At 32.6% G+C, this 19,482-nt stretch overlaps 1 protein-coding gene across 7 annotated transcripts in view; it reads left to right on the top strand.

Annotated features, from left to right (window-relative positions):
* Window positions 1–19,482, top strand: part of LOC123691161 (RNA-binding protein Musashi homolog Rbp6) — a 390,351-nt gene that overhangs the window by 25,316 nt on the left and 345,553 nt on the right. The gene's annotated exons all lie outside the window — the stretch shown is intronic.

The following is a 19,482-nucleotide window of genomic DNA, read 5'->3' as shown; positions in this document are numbered from 1 at the left end:
ACAGTCTTTTATCAAAAAACCCTTAATTGCTTTCTTTACTTTGTGATAAAGGGTTGTATTTACATTTTATGAGGGCGATAACTATTTTATGGCGATCTGTTTTTAAATTTTTAGATTATTAAATCAAGCAAAGTGATAAAATGAACTTAAGCTAGTAAGCTTCAAGCGATTATTATATATCGGTATTATCGCTTGAACTTCACTGTCGATTGTGTAACTAGCTGAAATTAGGTACTGTTTATTTGTTTTTAAGAAATAAACTTAGTGTTTTTTGTAATTATATTATTTAAACAAAATAAATTATTGAAGGTATATGACATATATTTTTACATTTAAAAAATACCTACGTTATTCATATAATAAGGAGCTTCGACTTTATATCCTAATAATTCTATATTTATTCTGCCTAAAATTAAAATTGAAATCTCAATAGTTTTTATGAGAGCACGGTTACGTACCTATGTTAAAATATGCCGACTAGAGTATTAAACCAAGATCGAGGGTTCGTAAATAATCTAACTATCAACTTCAACATACCTAAGAAAATAAGAAATGAGACATAATTTTCATTAATATCTACATTTATTATATCATAACAGCTGAAGTAGGTATTTATTGGTTTTTATATTTCCAGTTATTGTTGAAATCATTCCGTTAGGAACATATTTATTTTTCAAATATATATTGGAATGCCTCTACACGTACTCTACACATGAAAGTTCAGTCGAATTTGACCAGTGATATAATTTTACTAATGCATTCGTTCATTCAAATTATTTATATCACGCACGAGGTAACCAGTCACTGATCACATTACACACTGCCGGCGTTACGCGTACGTTCACCATTCACATAATGAATGTGTCTTTAAATACTTTTAAATACGTCTTTTACGTATTCACTGCGACTTAAGCTATATGTCGCGTTAGAGTATAATATATATACATTCTATGGTTGTACGCTGCTTGTATATTCCGCTTCTCGTCGTCAAATCGTCTTTATGCGGAGGTCTTTAATTTTTTGAGTAGGCTCTACCATGGTTTAAAGTACTGTAAACTACGCTTGGGATGACTGAACTGCGTGTTTTGACTTTTTTATGCTGTCTATTGAGCTTTAAAAGTATAATAAGTTTTTTGAAATGAAACAATGTTTTGTAAATCAGGGCCAGAAAAAGTAAAGAGAAAGCTTTTACATAGCTACAAATTAATTTTGTTTGTAAGTTATTAAGAGAAGTAGAACGAAAAAAAGATCCTATTAATCTATTTTAAAATATAGAAATGTATTAACTATTTGTACAACGTTTGACGAGTTCATAAGTGATCATGAATACTTGTTTATAATTAAGCATGAATCACTGAAAGTCAGAGCAAGTGGCTGCCACATTTTTATTTATTTTTTTAATTATGTAGTTGAGTACTAGGTAATTGTGTTCTAAATTTCTTAAGACACACAGGTTAATATACATACATAAAAGAAACGAAAAACCAGTTCTAAACGGCCTTTATCACTGTAATTCATTTACTAAGTTAATTAAATATTTGTTGGAAGATATAAGCGTTGATGTTTGTCTAACACGTCGCAGTCTACTCACAATTATTATGAAAGGTTATCGTTCATGTCTCTAGCGATATAAGTTTATTGTTCTGACCTTTAAGGGAAATGTGTAAAAACGAATTATCTTGTTTACGTTACCAATTAACGTACACTTTGTTGTACTTCATAAAAATATAACCCTGAAGTCGTTATGAACCGTCTTGAAAAGTGGAGAAACATTGAACATCTGTTTAAAGATACTGATTTATTCCATGGATGTTTAAATAAGTGTAAAAATTTATATATGAGCGAAGGTTTGAGATTTTCGTACATTATAAAAACGTTAGTCTTTGTCTAATTAAAAATGAATAATTGGAGGAGTAAAGTTTTGTTACAATGTCATTATCTAATTTGGCCAATGCCACTATATTTAAATCATAATAAAATGTTCATAATGTTTATAATTTTCATAAATCAAATACAGCCGATTGACGATATAATCGTAGTATCATTCCCGTGTTGATATCTTGTGGTTGCCGGCGTATGAACTCCATCTCGCAGGCAAATCGATTTTATTATTAAGTTTAAGGTTTATAGTTATTACCTACATGTGATATACCCATTATTAGATATGCCATTTTGGTTATGATTCGGAATTGGAAATGTGACGATGTATAGATTTTATTTTGACGTAGGTATCGTGATCTTATATTATTGTAATACATAATATTTCTAATTCAGTTCATAAAGCAAGGTTATCGGTACGTTTATTATGTAACCTATTCATGATAACATGCGTTTGATAGGGTTCTTTAAAAAAAGATAATCAAATTTTTGTTATCCGTATATTTTGCAAATTAAGGTAATTTAAGTAACCAAATGCAATTTTATTGGATTAGTGCAGATGAACTAACACTCTAAAATAAAGATATTAAATACGCAATTTTGCCAAAGTGTCGTCAGTAGCCTACTCTTAAATAGGTATTTTGTGTTACAAGTAATTACAACACATACAACTTCCAATATTATTATTTAGCTTACACAGACTATAACGTGGTTGTTCTGTGCGTATTCATCAAACGTTGAATGCTTAAACACGATTACCCTATGTCAAGCATCCGATTCGTCTTCTATGACGTGCTGCTTTATCGCATCTCCTCAGATTTTTCTGACTCCACCTGCGCTGGAAATGTTTGCACATACTGATGTCTTCCCAACAATCGATCACTGTCATCGGAATTTACTTATATCATAATTCAAGAACATTGACCTCTTTACTCTATCACACGAAACATATTTCGTGTACGTACGTACTCACACATTCACGCGCCGTTCAATCTGATAACGCAAACGTTCAAATTTGTCTTATCTTGTTATTTTGTAGCAGTTTCGATAATGTAATCCCTTTAAGTAAATTCCTATACAGGTTTCCAACATTTTTCGGTGTAAATCAATCTACGATTTGATTTACATGTGCAAATATTGCGTGCTCGGACCGAGTGAGATATTACTTAATCCAGTAGGTAGCGATTACTCTATTATCATGAGAATCATTTATAATTACTGTGGTTGTTAAAGTGTAATGTTTCAATGTTGGGCCGTAATTTATCATTGGTAAAACATTAATTAAAACATATTTAGACGTTGCTTATTCGCAGCAAACGTGAGCGACACTTCACGTGGTAAGCACGCCTCGAGTCACGAGTGCTGTTTATATTTTACCGCCTCCTTTAAATCTTAGCCAAGGAAAATTATGCACAGTTTCTTAGGTCTGAGAGGCCGGGGATTTTTATATTTTCTCCTTTTTAAATATCTCTGTCTTGGTATTGAATGCGGAGTACTTATGTATTGTTCGGAAGTCGGCTAGATATTATCACAATTGGAAATAGGGTAACGCAGCTAGAGGGTAATAAACCACTTCTATTATCTCATAGTTGAAGAGGTGCATTATAAAAATTATCTACATTGTTTAATTAGTTCCAAAATGTATTTTGATAACGTATTTTTAACTTCACGATTCACTTTTTAAAGTCATTCTATAAATAAGTAGTATTTACATTTGAAACGTGTTGTAAAAATACTATTTATATATTTAACTATCTAATATGCATTGTAAATACACTTGTTTGATGTGTATAATGTAAATTGTAAATAATACAGATTTCGAATAAATATTAGTTAATAGTCACAACATTAGTTAACAGTAGTTATTACACAAGTAGGCATCACAGATCTGTTTAGTTTCTCCATTTGTCATATATGAACTGATATATGTTGGATCGTTGAAGCAGACAATTCAGCATTGTTTCAGTTAATTAAAGTTACTAAGGAGTAGGGATTGACGAGAAAAGAGTACCTAGCTAGGTTCAACGCACGCTGGAAGAACTAAAAACAAAATTGTGACAGGACATAGAGACGTAGAGAAATGTACACCTATTCGACAAAAATATCCGCCCCATAACTCTATTGAAGTCCTTTATTTGACTGTTTTCTAAAAATAGATTGACTTCTGTATCTTTAATTTGATCATATTTGCGATCTCAGACTCAAAAGTTCTAATAAGTACCTGATTATTGTGTGCTTCGGCAATAAAATTCCATATACTTGTTCACAAACATTCATATTAAAACCTCAGTATGATCGCCAGACTAAAATAAACACTGAATTAAATAATATCACTATGAAATATTTGAAATGCATTACAGTGAAAAGGTTGCGTGGCTCAGCTATGACTGCCTCCGTTGATAGCGCGTAAGCCCCTTCTGGCTGCTCTGAGCTGACTATCTTAGTTCCAAGCTTTTGCCTATTTGTTATATTATATCCACAGAATTTAGTTTCGTTTTCATTTTTTAAATAAGTGTACATACTTGTAAATTTATTATGACCATGTCAGCAAAGCAGTTTAAAGTAAATTAATTACTTATTACACTAACGACACGTATTTTTTTAAAGCTCCAGTATTTTTTTCCGTTTGTCATCATAATCGGATTTTATACATTAAAAGTACGAGCAATAATATACGGAATGCATTTCATAATGTTGTAAGTACGTATTACGTTGTTGACCAAGTTAGTTTATGATCAAGCACCAGAAAACACGTATAATACGAATATCACTTACCTATTACGAATGTTGCATTCACCAAAAATAGAAAAAGTTCTATTTTGGTGAATGCAACATTAATAGTAAAAGTAAAAGTGAAAAGTGAAAAAGTATAAAACAAGTAATATTAAAAGTAATATTCCTATCACATTCCAACTTAACCCATTCCAAGAAATTATGTCCGCGAACTGAAGTCAAATAAAAAATTAAATTCGATATTAGCAGTTCATGGAAGTGAAAATGCCTTTTATATCAGTTAACAGTAAGTTCTTAGTGATTCAGACCACAAATGTCACAGCCCCTATCGTGTTCCGTGGTATTCAATATGTTTCCTAAGACTAGCGTGTTATTTAGGGGCCGTAGTGCCTTGTGGTGGGTTACAAACGGATGTTAGATATGCGACGTGTATCCACTTTAGTACCTCTTGGCAACCGTTTTGATCCTAACAATTTACGTTTTCGGCTATCACATTCTTGCTATCAGATAGCTTGTAAACGATTTATATTTTGCCATTTTTTTGGTATTGCATGTTGCTTAAATTTAATAAGTAGAATAGTGCAAAACCCTCCATTCCCATTGTAAATAACCTCCCAGTAATGCAACTTAAAATGTCTAAATGAACATAAAACATCTCAAATGAAAAGGTGTGTATTTTGAAGTGTTTTCATACACTTTTTAATTAAAAGTTGACTAAACCTGAAAATAAATCTCATTTATCTAAAGGATAAACCGCAGAAACTCCAACAATGTCATAATATAAAAATGCAGTTCAAATAATTTATGCCAAGCAAAAATTCCTCATAACAAAAAGCAAAAACACAAAAGTAAAAATTTCATTGTACAATAAACATTTTTGTAATTTAGATCTCTGAATAATGAATTCCATATACGTTTAATAATGGAATAATTTTAAAAGCTGCCCTCGTTCCGTTCCGAAGTTAGACTAAAAGCATAATTTATTGAACGAGATCGAATCGCCTAAAATACGATTCGAGTGCGATGCTATTCTGGAGCTGTCACGGGGCGACTGGGTCAAAAGTGGAGGTTTATATTTAAAAACAAATGACACGGCGGGTCCATTAAATTTGCAGCGCTCGACGGCAGGTAGGCTAGCCGGCAACTGGCTCCGTTATACTTAGAACGATCGAAACGCGCTATTATTGGATTGTTTCGGACGAATGCTCCGGAAATTCTGCTGCCTTTCCTGCACCGGTAATGTCATGCTGGTTCGTTGATTAAACCCATGTAATTAATATCGCGTCTGTTTACCGATTCCCACCAGGTTGTCGGATGGTTTGTGAAGTATTTAGGATTAATCGACCGCCGACCGTGACGTAATCGCGGAACATGGAAACGATAATCCTGATTGATTTTATTCGAGGATAAACATTTTATGCTCCATGAAGAATATCATTATTTCAGCAAATCCCTTTATGAGATTATATTATTATTGAAGTTAAATTAATTCATTTTCGTTTCTGTCCTTGGGCGAAACAAAGTAATAAATATTTATTTCACTTTAAAATTATTTTCCCTTCTTATCTCAGGAATATTCTCCAGTTGTATAATATAAAAGATAATAAGTTCTGTAAATGATACTGCTGATATAAACGGGGAAGCATCTGAAATAGAATAGCACTAATACATTTTCTTCTTTGTTTCAGGTAGAATTATGCAATAAATCGCGAGCAGTTCTATGAGTCAATTTCTCTCGATGTTAATGAGGAAGAAACGTAAGTCACCTGAAATATTAATGAAATGAAATCTGAGTTTTCAAGTTTGAACGCAATATTCAAATTTGTTATGGGTGCGGATTTAAAGGGAGTAATTGATTGCTACGCAATTGTTATAATTGAAATTAAAAGTATAATTTAATTGTTTGTTTTTAATTATTTACATATTATCATGTTAACAATATAATATATTCCCACAATAATTGGTAAGTATTTACCTTGTATTTAACTTGGTCTAATCGCATTAGAAACATTACAAATAATTCTACAGAATAAATAGAATTAAGTTGGTCTCATTCTTTTCATGAATATTTAATTACTCTTGAACGAAATATAATGAGTGTTGATCGAAAATATTATAGAATTAAATGAGGTAAAAGAAAAGCACTGCTCAAATTGTTTCGTATAATTTTATAAAGCTTTGAAATTCTAAAACAAAGTCGAGTCTTAATGAGCGTTAAAACGTTCGTGTTAGGCACCAGATTTTTTTAACTTTCACAAAATTTAATGTTAACAAATTAAACGGGAAAAATTTCCTCATTGTTGGCATTAAACGCTTGCTGAGGGCGAGCAGCGTAATAATAGGGCATAATATATTCAAGCCGAGTCAAATAAAATTAGCACGGTGAAAAATGTAAACGGTCCTTTTTACGACCGCGACGACTTGTAAGAATTAAACCTCGCTTTGTATGAGAATTCCGAAGTCATTGTGAATAGTTTCATAGATTCTTTAATAATGCTCATTTTGTTATAAATTAGGTTTTGGATGGCGTTTTATTACGTTCATTGTGATAAGTGTAATAATGAGCCTAGTGGTTTAATAATAGATTTTTAGTCTATTATTACAGAACTGATATTTCAGATTGAAATTTATATATGTATTGCTTTTTGAAAACATTTTAAACAGGATTGAAAAAACAAAATGTAGTAGCAATAATATATAAATGGCTTCTTCGAAGTCAAGTTTATGAAAAACTCAATAGCTCTTATAGCCAGGAAGTTGGCGTTACAACACCCTCATTTCGGGGAACCATGCTTGATGTCTCTCCGGTCTTGGCAGATGGATGATGTCTCAACTCAGTATGAGAGAAAAGTCAAGATGTTCACATATTTATTTATACATGCTAGTGTCTTAATTGCTTCTTTACAAAAATAAAAAGCAATCACAATTCCTTTAAAATTTAGTATCTTATTTGTATCAGACTAACTGAGCTAAAGACACAAGGTTTACCTGAACCCATGAAGGTCGTGACGTACGATACTGTATATTAATTGAATATAGAAGGGATTTTGAAAGGCAAATGAGTATAATCGAAGATATGAATGAAGCTAATTGGACAAATCTCATTGAGGCGGGTTCGAACGGTTTGGCCGGCGCGCGCGGCCCCTGTGCCAGTTGGCGGGAAACTCTGCCCACTAATCAGTTTAAGGTTACATTTTCAAAACGTTCGACATCGTTTCGCATGTATTTAGCGATTAGCCTGCGTAATATTAGATAGCGCGTTAATGAGGGTATCATGTGCTGCACAATAATGAGCAATTTGGCTTAAAATAAGTACTTGCACATCTTTCTTTGGGTTTATTTAAGTCATCTCATATGCAAGAACAGTTTGATAATATGTAAGTCTAAAAACAGTATTATTTTAAAAATAGTAATATAATAGTATGAAGTAGTAAATAGTAATGAAAATAGTAATGAACGTTAGTCAAAGTCCTTCAATGTATCGTAAACAACCTTATTTCACGGCAACATGATAGCTCTAAACTTTAATTAAATCCAATCTATTTAAGGAACTAATAAAAACGAAGAAAAGCAACAAATTGCACCAGCATAGATGAAGCACAGCGGCTTTGTACTCATAGTTAATGTACTCGAAATAATACTAGTGCTTTGAGAATAGCTCCCCGCGTCGACAAATTTTTCCGCGCTCATGCTCTTAGCGGGGTGCCACTAAGTGCTGATTAAAAGTTTCATGTGTTGGCAATGCAATCGAGGTTACAGCCCCTGTAATGAACAAGCATATTGTTATTCTCTACCGTACAACGAGCTACATGAAAGCTAAATATTACAGTTGTTTGGGCTTTGCTGGGGTTTAAAATTACGAAGGAATTATTACGTTTCTGGGCCGTGGTCCTCCCGGATTGAATGGAGAAAATTGTTTGGGTACTTGCTATGCTATGGTCAGTGACAATGTAGGTATGTTTTGAAGGAATTCATAAACAAATGCTGTTGGTAAAACCATGTTAACTATATGTTTCAGTCAATTAGTATTATATCACTTAGTTTCGTTATAGAGTAGATTTAAAGTAGGGGTTTGGATATTGGCCTTTTTAGAAGGTGGTGGTTTTCACTCACTCTTCACTTTTTTATTCACTTCTAAAAATCGTTAAGTTCAATTCCCTTATCTTCAAGTAGGAATGCCTATTGCCCTTAAATAAACCTTATTAGTTTTACTTTAAATATAGGAACATCTTTAAGAAGATGAATTCAAAGTCTTTATTTTATTTAAAAGCGAAGTTCCGTGTTTCCCAGTGGTGCGTAGAGCAGTTTTTTTGAAACTATGTTACGGATTAATTTCTTTATAGCCAAGGAAAGAGGTTTGTTCAATCGTTATTTTTCATATATAATTATATCTAAACATTTTATTCATTAACTCGATTTTATGTAAATAAAATAATCTATATGTCGTGGTCATATCGTAGATTTGATCATTTCATGATATGAGTGGCCATTTCACGAAATGGTCGCATATCGTGAAATGGCCAACATAGTTTGATCAGATCGTTAAATCGTCAACGTTTCACGATTTGGTCATCCACATTTGGCCAGATCGTATAAAATATAAAGAGTCCATAAAATATTAAAAAATTTCAGAATAACTATATTCTAAAAACTTGTTTAATGTCATTTAAGTTAGTGCCGCGGCAGCGGCCGGCGAATGCCAGAAGCGAATCGTTTTTGCAATAGAAAACAGTTAGGTTAGGTTAGGTTACACTTTGATAAACAACGCACGAGCCGAGCGAGCAAAGCGAGCGTGCCGCTGCAGCGGCCGGCGAGTGCCAGAAGCGGATCGCTTTTTAAGAAACAAACAATTATAATAATATAGTAGTAGTTTCTTATATTATTTTATTTAAGTCGCATTTTTTCTTAAATACATATAAGATATCCACATTTTCCATAGTACTCGTACCTCTTCGTCGTAAATTCTTTGCTATGACTTTCTTCATAATATTGTTATTAAACGAATTATGAAGTTTTTAACTGCGAATAATTTAATTTTCGCCAGCGGCCGCCATCTTATCACATAAACACAGAGCTTGCAGCGCCTCTACCAACGATTAATGTAACTATTTTACGATATGATCAAATAATTTTGATCATTTCATGAAAAAACCGTGCGTTAATTGGCCATATCGTGAAACGATTTCTTATCATTGATCTGCCCAAACCACATCATGATGTGGCCAAACTAAATTGGCCATTTCACGATATGCGACCATTTCGTGAAATGGCCACTCATATCATGAAATGATCAAATCTACGATATGACCACGACATATACATATAATAAATCTGTAGAAGGGTCAATTCTGTACATTGAAAATATTGAAAAAATAATTAGCAGGGGGTGTTACTGGATCGATACCAAACCCAAATATGTGATTAAAAAAATTTTTGTCTGTCTGTCTGTCTGTCTGTCTGTCTGTATGTTCAGGCATCACGTGAAAACTAACAGTTCGATTTCGATGAAACTTGGTATAATTATACTTTATTATCCTGGGCATAAAATAGGATACTTTTTATCCCGGAAAAATACGTAGAAAAAAATAAATCTTAATTTTTCCGCGCGGACGGAGTCGCGGGCGGAAGCTAGTAATAAATAAATATTTCAAGACAATTTTCACACACGACACGTTCTGATCCCATGCTAAGCTTTCGCTTGTGTTATGGAAACCAGATGGCTGATAAACATATTACATACATATTAACTTTTAATAATACTCAAATAAATTATTTGAAAAGAATTGATATCTCTTCACTGTCGTGTCGCTCTAATCAATTACAAGGTTACAAGCGATCTATTTCTAATTTATTGCGTTGTTTTCAAATAGTTGAAACTCTTACCGTAACGTGTGTTTTTAAATAAACTTTTAATTCAGTTATTTTTGAAACGGGAAGAGGATCTCGATCTATTTATTATTACAAAGCCATCAATCATACTATAAGATCACAAAATATTTTTTCATTGTATAGGATGCTAGGTGGTTACTGCTGCTTTATTCCCGTATTACGAGGATAAAATGAATTTATCTAGACTATTATCGATCTTTGTATAAATTTCATATAAATCCTATCTGCTTTTGCGTAAGTAAGTAACAAAGATTCTTACAAGTAGGATATAATGTAGTAGGATAAAATGCGTACCAGTTTAAATTTCTCCACTAAATATTGAAGCTCTTTATTAGCTCTAGCTTAGAAATGCGTAGGCATACTTCTAGGTAAGGAAGCAGAATGCGTGAAGGAAAGCATCAGGACAGTAAATAGTGAATATTAAAGGTGTTAAAAACCATGTCACGCTCTGTTGACACGACAATTGGAACAACTATTTACTTATAACAGTACTTGGTAATTTAGAACTAAATAGAGATTTGAATTTGTTTCGTGGCCTCAATTTATCTAAGTGTATCGTTTGTTTAACTTAAACGTAATTCTTGAATTTAAAAAGAATGCAAAGAGGAAGTAAATTTTAAATTAACCACAAAAGTAGCACAATGAATTCACCATTCGATTCCTAACCTTCGTCAATGTGTCCAGTCTAAATATTTACTGCAAGTGATGATCATACATTTCATGAATGTATTAACTCAATCATAAAATCTCAGATACCTATTTTTTATTTAAGTATTTAAATTCATAAATAACTACACAACTAAAACACTAAAACCAAACAAGTAAATCGCAATAATCCAAATTATTTACTATCCATAACAATCCACTTTAAAAAGTGTATTTTCATAAAAGTAGGAAGTAGGTAGGTACACAGTTTAACCCTTATTGGATACAAAGTGTTTTCAAACAAATATGTAGCGTGTTATTCTTCTTATATTCGTAGAACAAGTTTGAACGAGGTGATTTTGTTTGTTTACGCTGTCACATAATCGGTTTTATAAACAGTCAAGTCATATTTTCTTTTCTTAACGTGTACGCTGTGAGTTTCAGCTGTCTCGGCAGCAACGCTCTTAAATAAATAAATTTACGTTCGCCGTTATTGGCTCAGTATAAATATTGCGATGTTTATGATTAAACTGCAATTGTGTCATAAATAAGGAAAAGTATACAGTATAGTAAGTAAGAGAGAAACACTTATAAATATATCGATTAGGTAGGAAATAGGAAAATGGCTGCTAGGCCTGTTTGTCGCTGGCGTTAAATGAAGCAATTTCCGTCACTTAATTCGACTCTTCACTCGCCCGTTTATTACACGTAGCTTATGAAACACGACGGTTAAACTTGTTTAAACATTTAAGCTATTGCACTAGTTTATTATATTTTCTAGACTGTGGTTTATATGCAACGCTTTAAAGTGTGAATGTTAGATTTTAAAGAAAAATCAGTAATATCAACCAAACTTTTGAAAACGACTTCCTCAGTATCATTAAACAGCATGCATTAAAATTATAATTTCTTACAAAGAAATCATTAACAAGACTTTATCCCCTAATATTGTGTTACATGACAATACATGTTTTTTTTTAATAAACGTAGATAATTTGCATATTAAAATTAAATACAATAGGTACAAAATAATTATATGACTTTTGGATGAGCAGCAACGTTATGAACGTGGTTAAATTTAGTTTCGCTAATTGACCATTAGACGAGAAATTCCCATCACGTATTGTCCTAATAGTGAATGTGCTCTAATTTCCAAATGTAACGTATTACTAGATTAAGTAATTTTATTTCGTCTGCCTCATTTCATTCAGCTCCGGAGCCATTAGGCCGCGTTTAAGTAATAAAGACGCATATAACAGAAATACGCTAATTACCTACGCTTGAATACATTTTGAAATTTTCCATCTTAATAATGGGATCATGTAGGTAACCCGATCTCCGCGTCATTATACACAGATAAGTACCGGGGCAGACCACGGCCATAATTCAAAAGCTTCCCTCCCTCTTACTCAGGAAACCCCCCCGATGAGGACTGTTGTCACGTCTCAGACAAGCCGTATCTTGTAAGAGATGAGAGCCACTCCATTAAAGATAATTGTTCCACAATGTATTTGGTTTTTGTTAGGGAGCCTCCCATAATATTTAACTATTAACGATCCGCGACTTACACTGCATAGAGAACGAACCAGTTTCATACTAATGGGACTATACACTCAACGTTCTGAGTTGCTTCAATTACTTTGAAGAAGACTTGATATAATTTATAAGTTGCAGATTATTAAGTTTTCTACCATGGATTCATAGACTTTGATGTGCGTTATATAAGATCCTTCAATTCCAAGTTTAATAACAGAAAATGTAATTTCCAGATATCTAGCTTCTATTTTACGCCCTCAAACAATTTAAGTACATTATAAAGCGGTGCGGAATGAGGCAGTATTTAAGACTATCATAACGTAACCAAGGAGCAATTCAGTTTCACGTGCGAACAGGCTAATTAACATATAAATGATGTCTCTATAATCTGTCTGGCGAACGCATACGATTTAAGCGACTACTTGCGCCCATTAAGCGGACTGAACTTGATTTTACACGGCCATTAATTTAAAAGAGCATTTTCTTTGCCACAGTAATTACTACTGAATTCAGCCACTAATTTAATAGTGTAATTATAACCATACCCTCGAGACACCTCGAGATTAAAGCATTTATAAAATATTGTGAGCATTTTTTGCTAGGTTTATTTATAAACTATTTAGCAATTAAATTAAATGGTACGGTAATAAATGGACACATCTACTCTGAGAACGTCGAAGAAATCGTTTATCATATAAATAATCACTATGTTTGAGTTTGCAGTAGCAAAAGCATTAGCAAATTTCAGTACATCCAAAGTAACACTCGTCTATAATAAGACGACAATGAATTTTTAAATGGTGCTAGTGTATCTGTTTTGACAAAATGCTTTTAACAAATATGAGATTTAGTATGTTGTTAGATTAGATTTTGAAGATAAATAATTTGACGAATTTGAAGGGGGTTAAATAGAGGGTGGGAATTTATATGAGTAATGGCTTATGCGACAACGTGAAGAGATTTGTACGTACAGCCGTAATGAATAAAAATCTTACGTAATCTCAATTCTGACGAAACGTTAAATTTCGGAGCTATTGTTCCACCATGATAATTACATGTCAGGTATTTAAGGCATGCTCATTAGAAGATAAAATATTCGTCGCTATGCTAAGCAGTTTATGTAAATTAAATAAGTTGTCGCCTTAGCTCTTGATTACAAAGAGAAGTTCAAGCAGTTTTGTTTACGATTTAATCGTAGTTGCCTCTTGTTTTGCTGTAGTGTTTATTCGTCGCGAGTTGCAGGGCTGCTGTAAATATCAACTTGACACTTACTTAAGAGTCCTTTATCGCATTAAATACCCGAATAGGAACTATATTTAACGCTGTGTTTCGTTTTTTAGTATTAATTTAGTAGTTTTTAGATTTATTTAGTAAGATGTGTGGGTAGGAAATCAGTTTCTGTTTGTTAATTGATGACGTATTAAATGTGTTGTTACCGTATGAATAAATTAAATGAAAAGTGAAACACTTGTTATAAAAACAATGAAATGTTAACATTGTTGGAACAGGTGAATGTAAAATGTAATCGTTAACTATTAACTTACTAACAGGCTGTTCTCGATTGTGTATCTTTACTTAAAGCAAGAAAAAAAATCATTTGGTATTATTAAAAAATTTAATATTACTAGTGTAAGTATTTGAAAAGTCGCTTTTTGGTTTATAAAATGTTGCCTACATGAAAACATTATTTTATTTTATAAATCTACTAGTAGATATAGACAAAAATAATCCAATCGCGTAGTTCCTGTAATACAGTTGCGGCGGACAGATTAAGTCGGCGACTCCACTTTCTGCATTATCGAATTACGAGTTTCTATAAATACGCCCGGAGGTGTTAACTCTATCGATCCAGAATTGCACTAGAATTTCCTTCTGGGAAATAGGAAACAATGTACTGAACATGAGCTTGTAACTATACCTAGGCGGTAGACGGTAGACACCCATAGCGACACTCGAGACAGACTTTGTATGGTCGCGCCTAAAGTCTCATATTGACGCAGAATGAATGCAGTCATAACAAACATTTCACGCTTCCCCGTGTCTGTGCGTTCTTATTATGCGAAACTTGGAGGTTGTAGTTTTGATCACGCGTAACGTGTTTGTTAGTCCTTGTCGTTTTGCTTCAATGATACACAAGAGTACGCCAGGAGTCCTAATTCAATCATCAGATTAGCTTTTGTTATTGGAGTTTTCTGTATTTGATTCACACTATGTAATTAGTCCCGATCTAAAGCATTAGGCCTCTTCTCTTTAAAATAATTCATAATATATATGTGGGGATGGTGTAAATAATTCATAGTCATAGACAACCAAAAATCTACAGTCTACAGATAACATATCCACAGATTAAATAATAGTAAAACACAGACTAAAAATAAAACTAGTAATCATGAAATACATCTTAATATTTTATCCTATTCCCACATATACAATGCAGGTATACAGACGAACACACATATATATATATATACAAACACATTTGTATAAAAGCACACAGACATAACAGATAATGAATCAATCTACTTTTGTTACCCGTCGGTATTAGGCTTAACGTTTCATTCGCAATTTTATTGTTCACAAAAAGTCCTAATTGAAATAAGAAATATATCGAGAGCAGAGTGAAATAAAACCAATGAACCTTGAACTTTCGTTAATGTTGTGCAGAATGAAAATACCTTCAAAACATGTTTACAAATATATCGCGATAGATTCATCGATCGACTTTATTATAATAGACGAACATTCTGGAATTTCTAGAATGTAGAGCATTCCGACTGAATATGTGGTAGCTAAAATATGTGTGACGATTTAAAAATGTGTTTTAAAAAGGATTGTTTAAACTTTAAGTGTTCATGTCGTAGAAAATATCGTAATATACAATATACATACTCGGTTTTCCTACGTCTTATTGTTGCTTATTTACGCAAAGCGAAATTTTTGTAAGTGGTATTATTTAATTTGGCAAATAGCAGGATTTCATTATTCTTTAGGACAGTGCAGACCTGTAAAACATATTTACCATAATCATTGACAAGCATTAGTGATGAAATTCCTAAGATCTTTATAAAAGCACCTAGCTTTCCATTCCGCATCTACATCAAATACATTTCTATTACCTATTTCATTTCAGTGCGAAGCTACAAAATGCAATACATTTTTCCTAAGTCGATTTATTTTTCACGATCTATTGTGATCATCTCCTATTATTATAAGATAGACATTATGCAATAGTGTAACAGTGCTATAAAGCTAAAGTTGATTAGCGCTTCGTCCTTTACATTTTAATACAGCAGTGTATGGCTCAGAGTGGTCTGCAGCGAGATGAGTATTGTTTGCTATCTTTTGTATCGCAGGCATGTATCCTGCACATTGTTGCTTTCAACTCTCCCACGCCGCGGTTGCAGACCAGATTCGAGACTGTAGTGTTACTGGAGCTATAGATTGTTTTAATATAATTGTTATATAGTTTGTTAAAGTCCTGTAAGTATTGGATTAACAATATTTAAGTGTTAATGGTAAATAAACTAATTATTGTATTCAATAAAAATGAATAACTATTTAAAAATAGAGGGTTTACCTATGTTATAAGAAAGAGGATCCCCTCTTTCTTTCCTGAGATTATAATCTATATGTTTTTATAAATCTAACAAAAGTAGAGAGTTAAGTTTTCTATATTTGCCCACTCTAAGTGAGATATTTTTTATTTAATCGCTTCATACCAACATGTAAGTTTTCTCTCATTAAACTAGGTAGGAATGAAATGAACATAATGCTTATATGGTTTGCTTATAATTGTGAGTTGATTATGTAAGGCTTCGTTGTGTTACTAAATCTTATTAAGAATTATAGATAATAGTATGCTATGTATAAAAATTATTGCAAAATTAAGCCATAAGCCATTGGATGGATGCCATGAAAGCAATAAACACGTCATCGCGACTTCTCTGTCAACATTGCATCATAACAAAACACAATTAAAAATAAATTCAATCGCGGTTATTTAATAGGTATTTTCAAGGTATTTTCATAGCTTTTGTGTCAAAATTTGATTGGTGGAACGTAAGCGAATAATATCACTGAATTGTTAAATCGAGTACAAAGTAACACCTACGTATTCGTTATTATCTACTCATTGCTTTCGCATATACCTACTGTACATAAAACGTTATCAAATTCGTTATTTTTAATTTTTAAAAGCACATAAATTCGACGAGCTTTTCATCGAATGAATTTAGATTTTCCACTCATATCACTAATTATATTAATACATTTGGCGTACGTACAATCATGCATAACTGCATTTCCTGGCATCAATTCGATAGGTAACCGTTGTATTAAATTATGACAATCCAATAACTAGCTGTGGGTGGTTCGGCATGCTCCAAAATTATATATGCCAAGTCCTGGCACAAAGCTAGTTGGCTTTGCGTCATTTACCTACAATCTACATGTTGCAAGAATCAAGATCGCCCCCAATAACAACGTGATCCGCTCTTTATACACCTCTAGCTAGGCCTTGAATCAAAATAACGTTAATTTAAAATTAAGTGTTTATTTCGAAGGATGCATTTCATAATTTCATTTCTGCTGGGCTTTGTGACCGCAAGACCTGCGTAACAATGTTGCGCAAATGGTTTGAATATAATTATGAAATGTCGTAAGAGTGTATTAAAGTATGAAATCATTTTGTAAATCCCGACCCTAGTAAAATTGTTTAACGCTGCTATAAGACTGAATTCAGGCATCGTTCATTATTTACATAGGAACCGAATTTTTGTCATCGTTGAACTTTTTAGCGAAGCAATAAAGTTCTTTAATACCGTGTACAGAGTGCCTTATAGCTACTTTATGTGACGCAATAGTCACATGCAATACGCTCGCGATACAATGTGCACAATGCACATAATGAACGACCTTATTCCGAAGGCTTTCTGAAATTACTTCTTGTATTGCTGGGGTAAAATATAACGCCTACGGATTTTTTTCAAAGGAATCAGTGCGAATTGTTGGTATGCTAGTGCTTCAAATCAGCGAGCTAAATCTAGGGCGAGTATATCTTTCTAGACTTATATGGCCTCTAGATCGTGGAATTTTATTAATGCTTGAAATAATTGTTCAAGAAACGCCCATGTTGATTCATTTAATGTTAATAATATGTTGCAACTTAGGGCTAAGGAATATTTCTAAAAAATCGATATAAAGTTAAAATATAGCGAACGCAGAACATAAACTACACAGTAGACAACAATAATAATCATAAATACGAGCTCCCGATAAATATTTCGCTTAGTACTTGGCTAAAAAGAAAATAAAAAGAAATACGCATGCCGCGTACAGCACAGAAATATTCATAGCGAAGATTGTCACAAGATAATAGAGCAGGGTATTGAAATAAATAATCTTCAATCTTAATAAATTCTTATTTTCTTAGCCTTTGAACTTTCTTTCGGTATCGTTGTCAACAATCTGTTGGGAAAATTTGAATAATTCGACTTTTATCCATCAAAGGATTTCATTATAACGCAACAAGCAGACGTTGTTTCCCGGAATCAAAATTTGAATTTTGGGAAAGCTATTCAAGAGGCGATTGCATAAATTTATTTTCAATTTTAGATTCAATATTCGTATAAGTGTGTAAAGCAAAAACACAGCGTAACTGAAACAAGTCTTTACCGTCGTTTCCTTGCGGTATTCACAATTAACTAGAATGTTTCGTTACATTTTCTATAAATTGAAATGTTCTCAGATTTTTTATATAATATTATACAACTCCGACAACAAATAACTTCATTCAGTGGCTGGGCTAAAATATCTTTTCAACAAAAACGGGGACAACGCGTGTGCAGGAAAATAAAATAGTGTCAAATGTCAACCTAGTTATTTCCCGTATTTCCCGTACGTCAAATGTGTTTTCGACGTTCAACAGTCACATTTTGGAGTCCAACAGTAGTGAGTAGTCGATGAAATTCAGGAGAATCGACATGATGTCGGAAGCGGCGGTCGTCGTGATAGCGTCCGGCGGTTCGGGGCACGGCGAGCACGTGGCAGGCAGTGTGACAAAGATATTCAGTTTCATACCTACAGGACATACTTGGATAATGTCACTACGTATAATTGCTTATTTCAAAATACATATATAACGAAAATTTAGTTACGGATTTATTATTGATTTATTGGAAGTGTTTTCATGTGTTGTTGTGGAGTTTGAGCAAGATAATATATTATGAGACAATAATCAAAATTATTTCAATATGTGTCTATGTAATAAGTTGAAAATATTTTTTATATATCCAGTTAAACGATTTAAATTATTATTATTCCATGTTTCAAAAGAATAACTTTTATAAATACATACTTTGTTTATGCATTGACGGTCTCTTACTTAATTTAATGATAAATTAATATCTCATGTCAATTGTCAAAACTTTAGATCGTTTCATCGAAGTTGTGACATACCATGTAAAGAGCCAAGTTTATTATTATCTAACGTACAATCGCCAATATTAATTATTTTAAATTATGTACACTATATATTTATGATGTACACTTCTTAATCAATGTAATTCAACTTCTTTTTTCAATCTTTCGGAAAACACTTTTACTGGAAGTAAAAATAATTTTTTAAAGAATATAAAAAAAAATTAGAAGTGGGATTCGGACCCGTGTCTTCCGGAATCAAATTCACTATTGAACTGAATTATATATATGTATATACTCAATAATATCTAATGCACACTAAAGTTGAAACTTAAAACTAAGAGTATTGCGCATTTTTTGTCACATCAGAGTAATAATCTCCGC

Source organism: Colias croceus, chromosome 4, assembly GCF_905220415.1.
Source record: "Colias croceus chromosome 4, ilColCroc2.1".
Classification (NCBI taxonomy): domain Eukaryota; kingdom Metazoa; phylum Arthropoda; class Insecta; order Lepidoptera; family Pieridae; genus Colias; species Colias croceus.
This window is presented reverse-complemented; position numbering and strand designations above follow the sequence as displayed.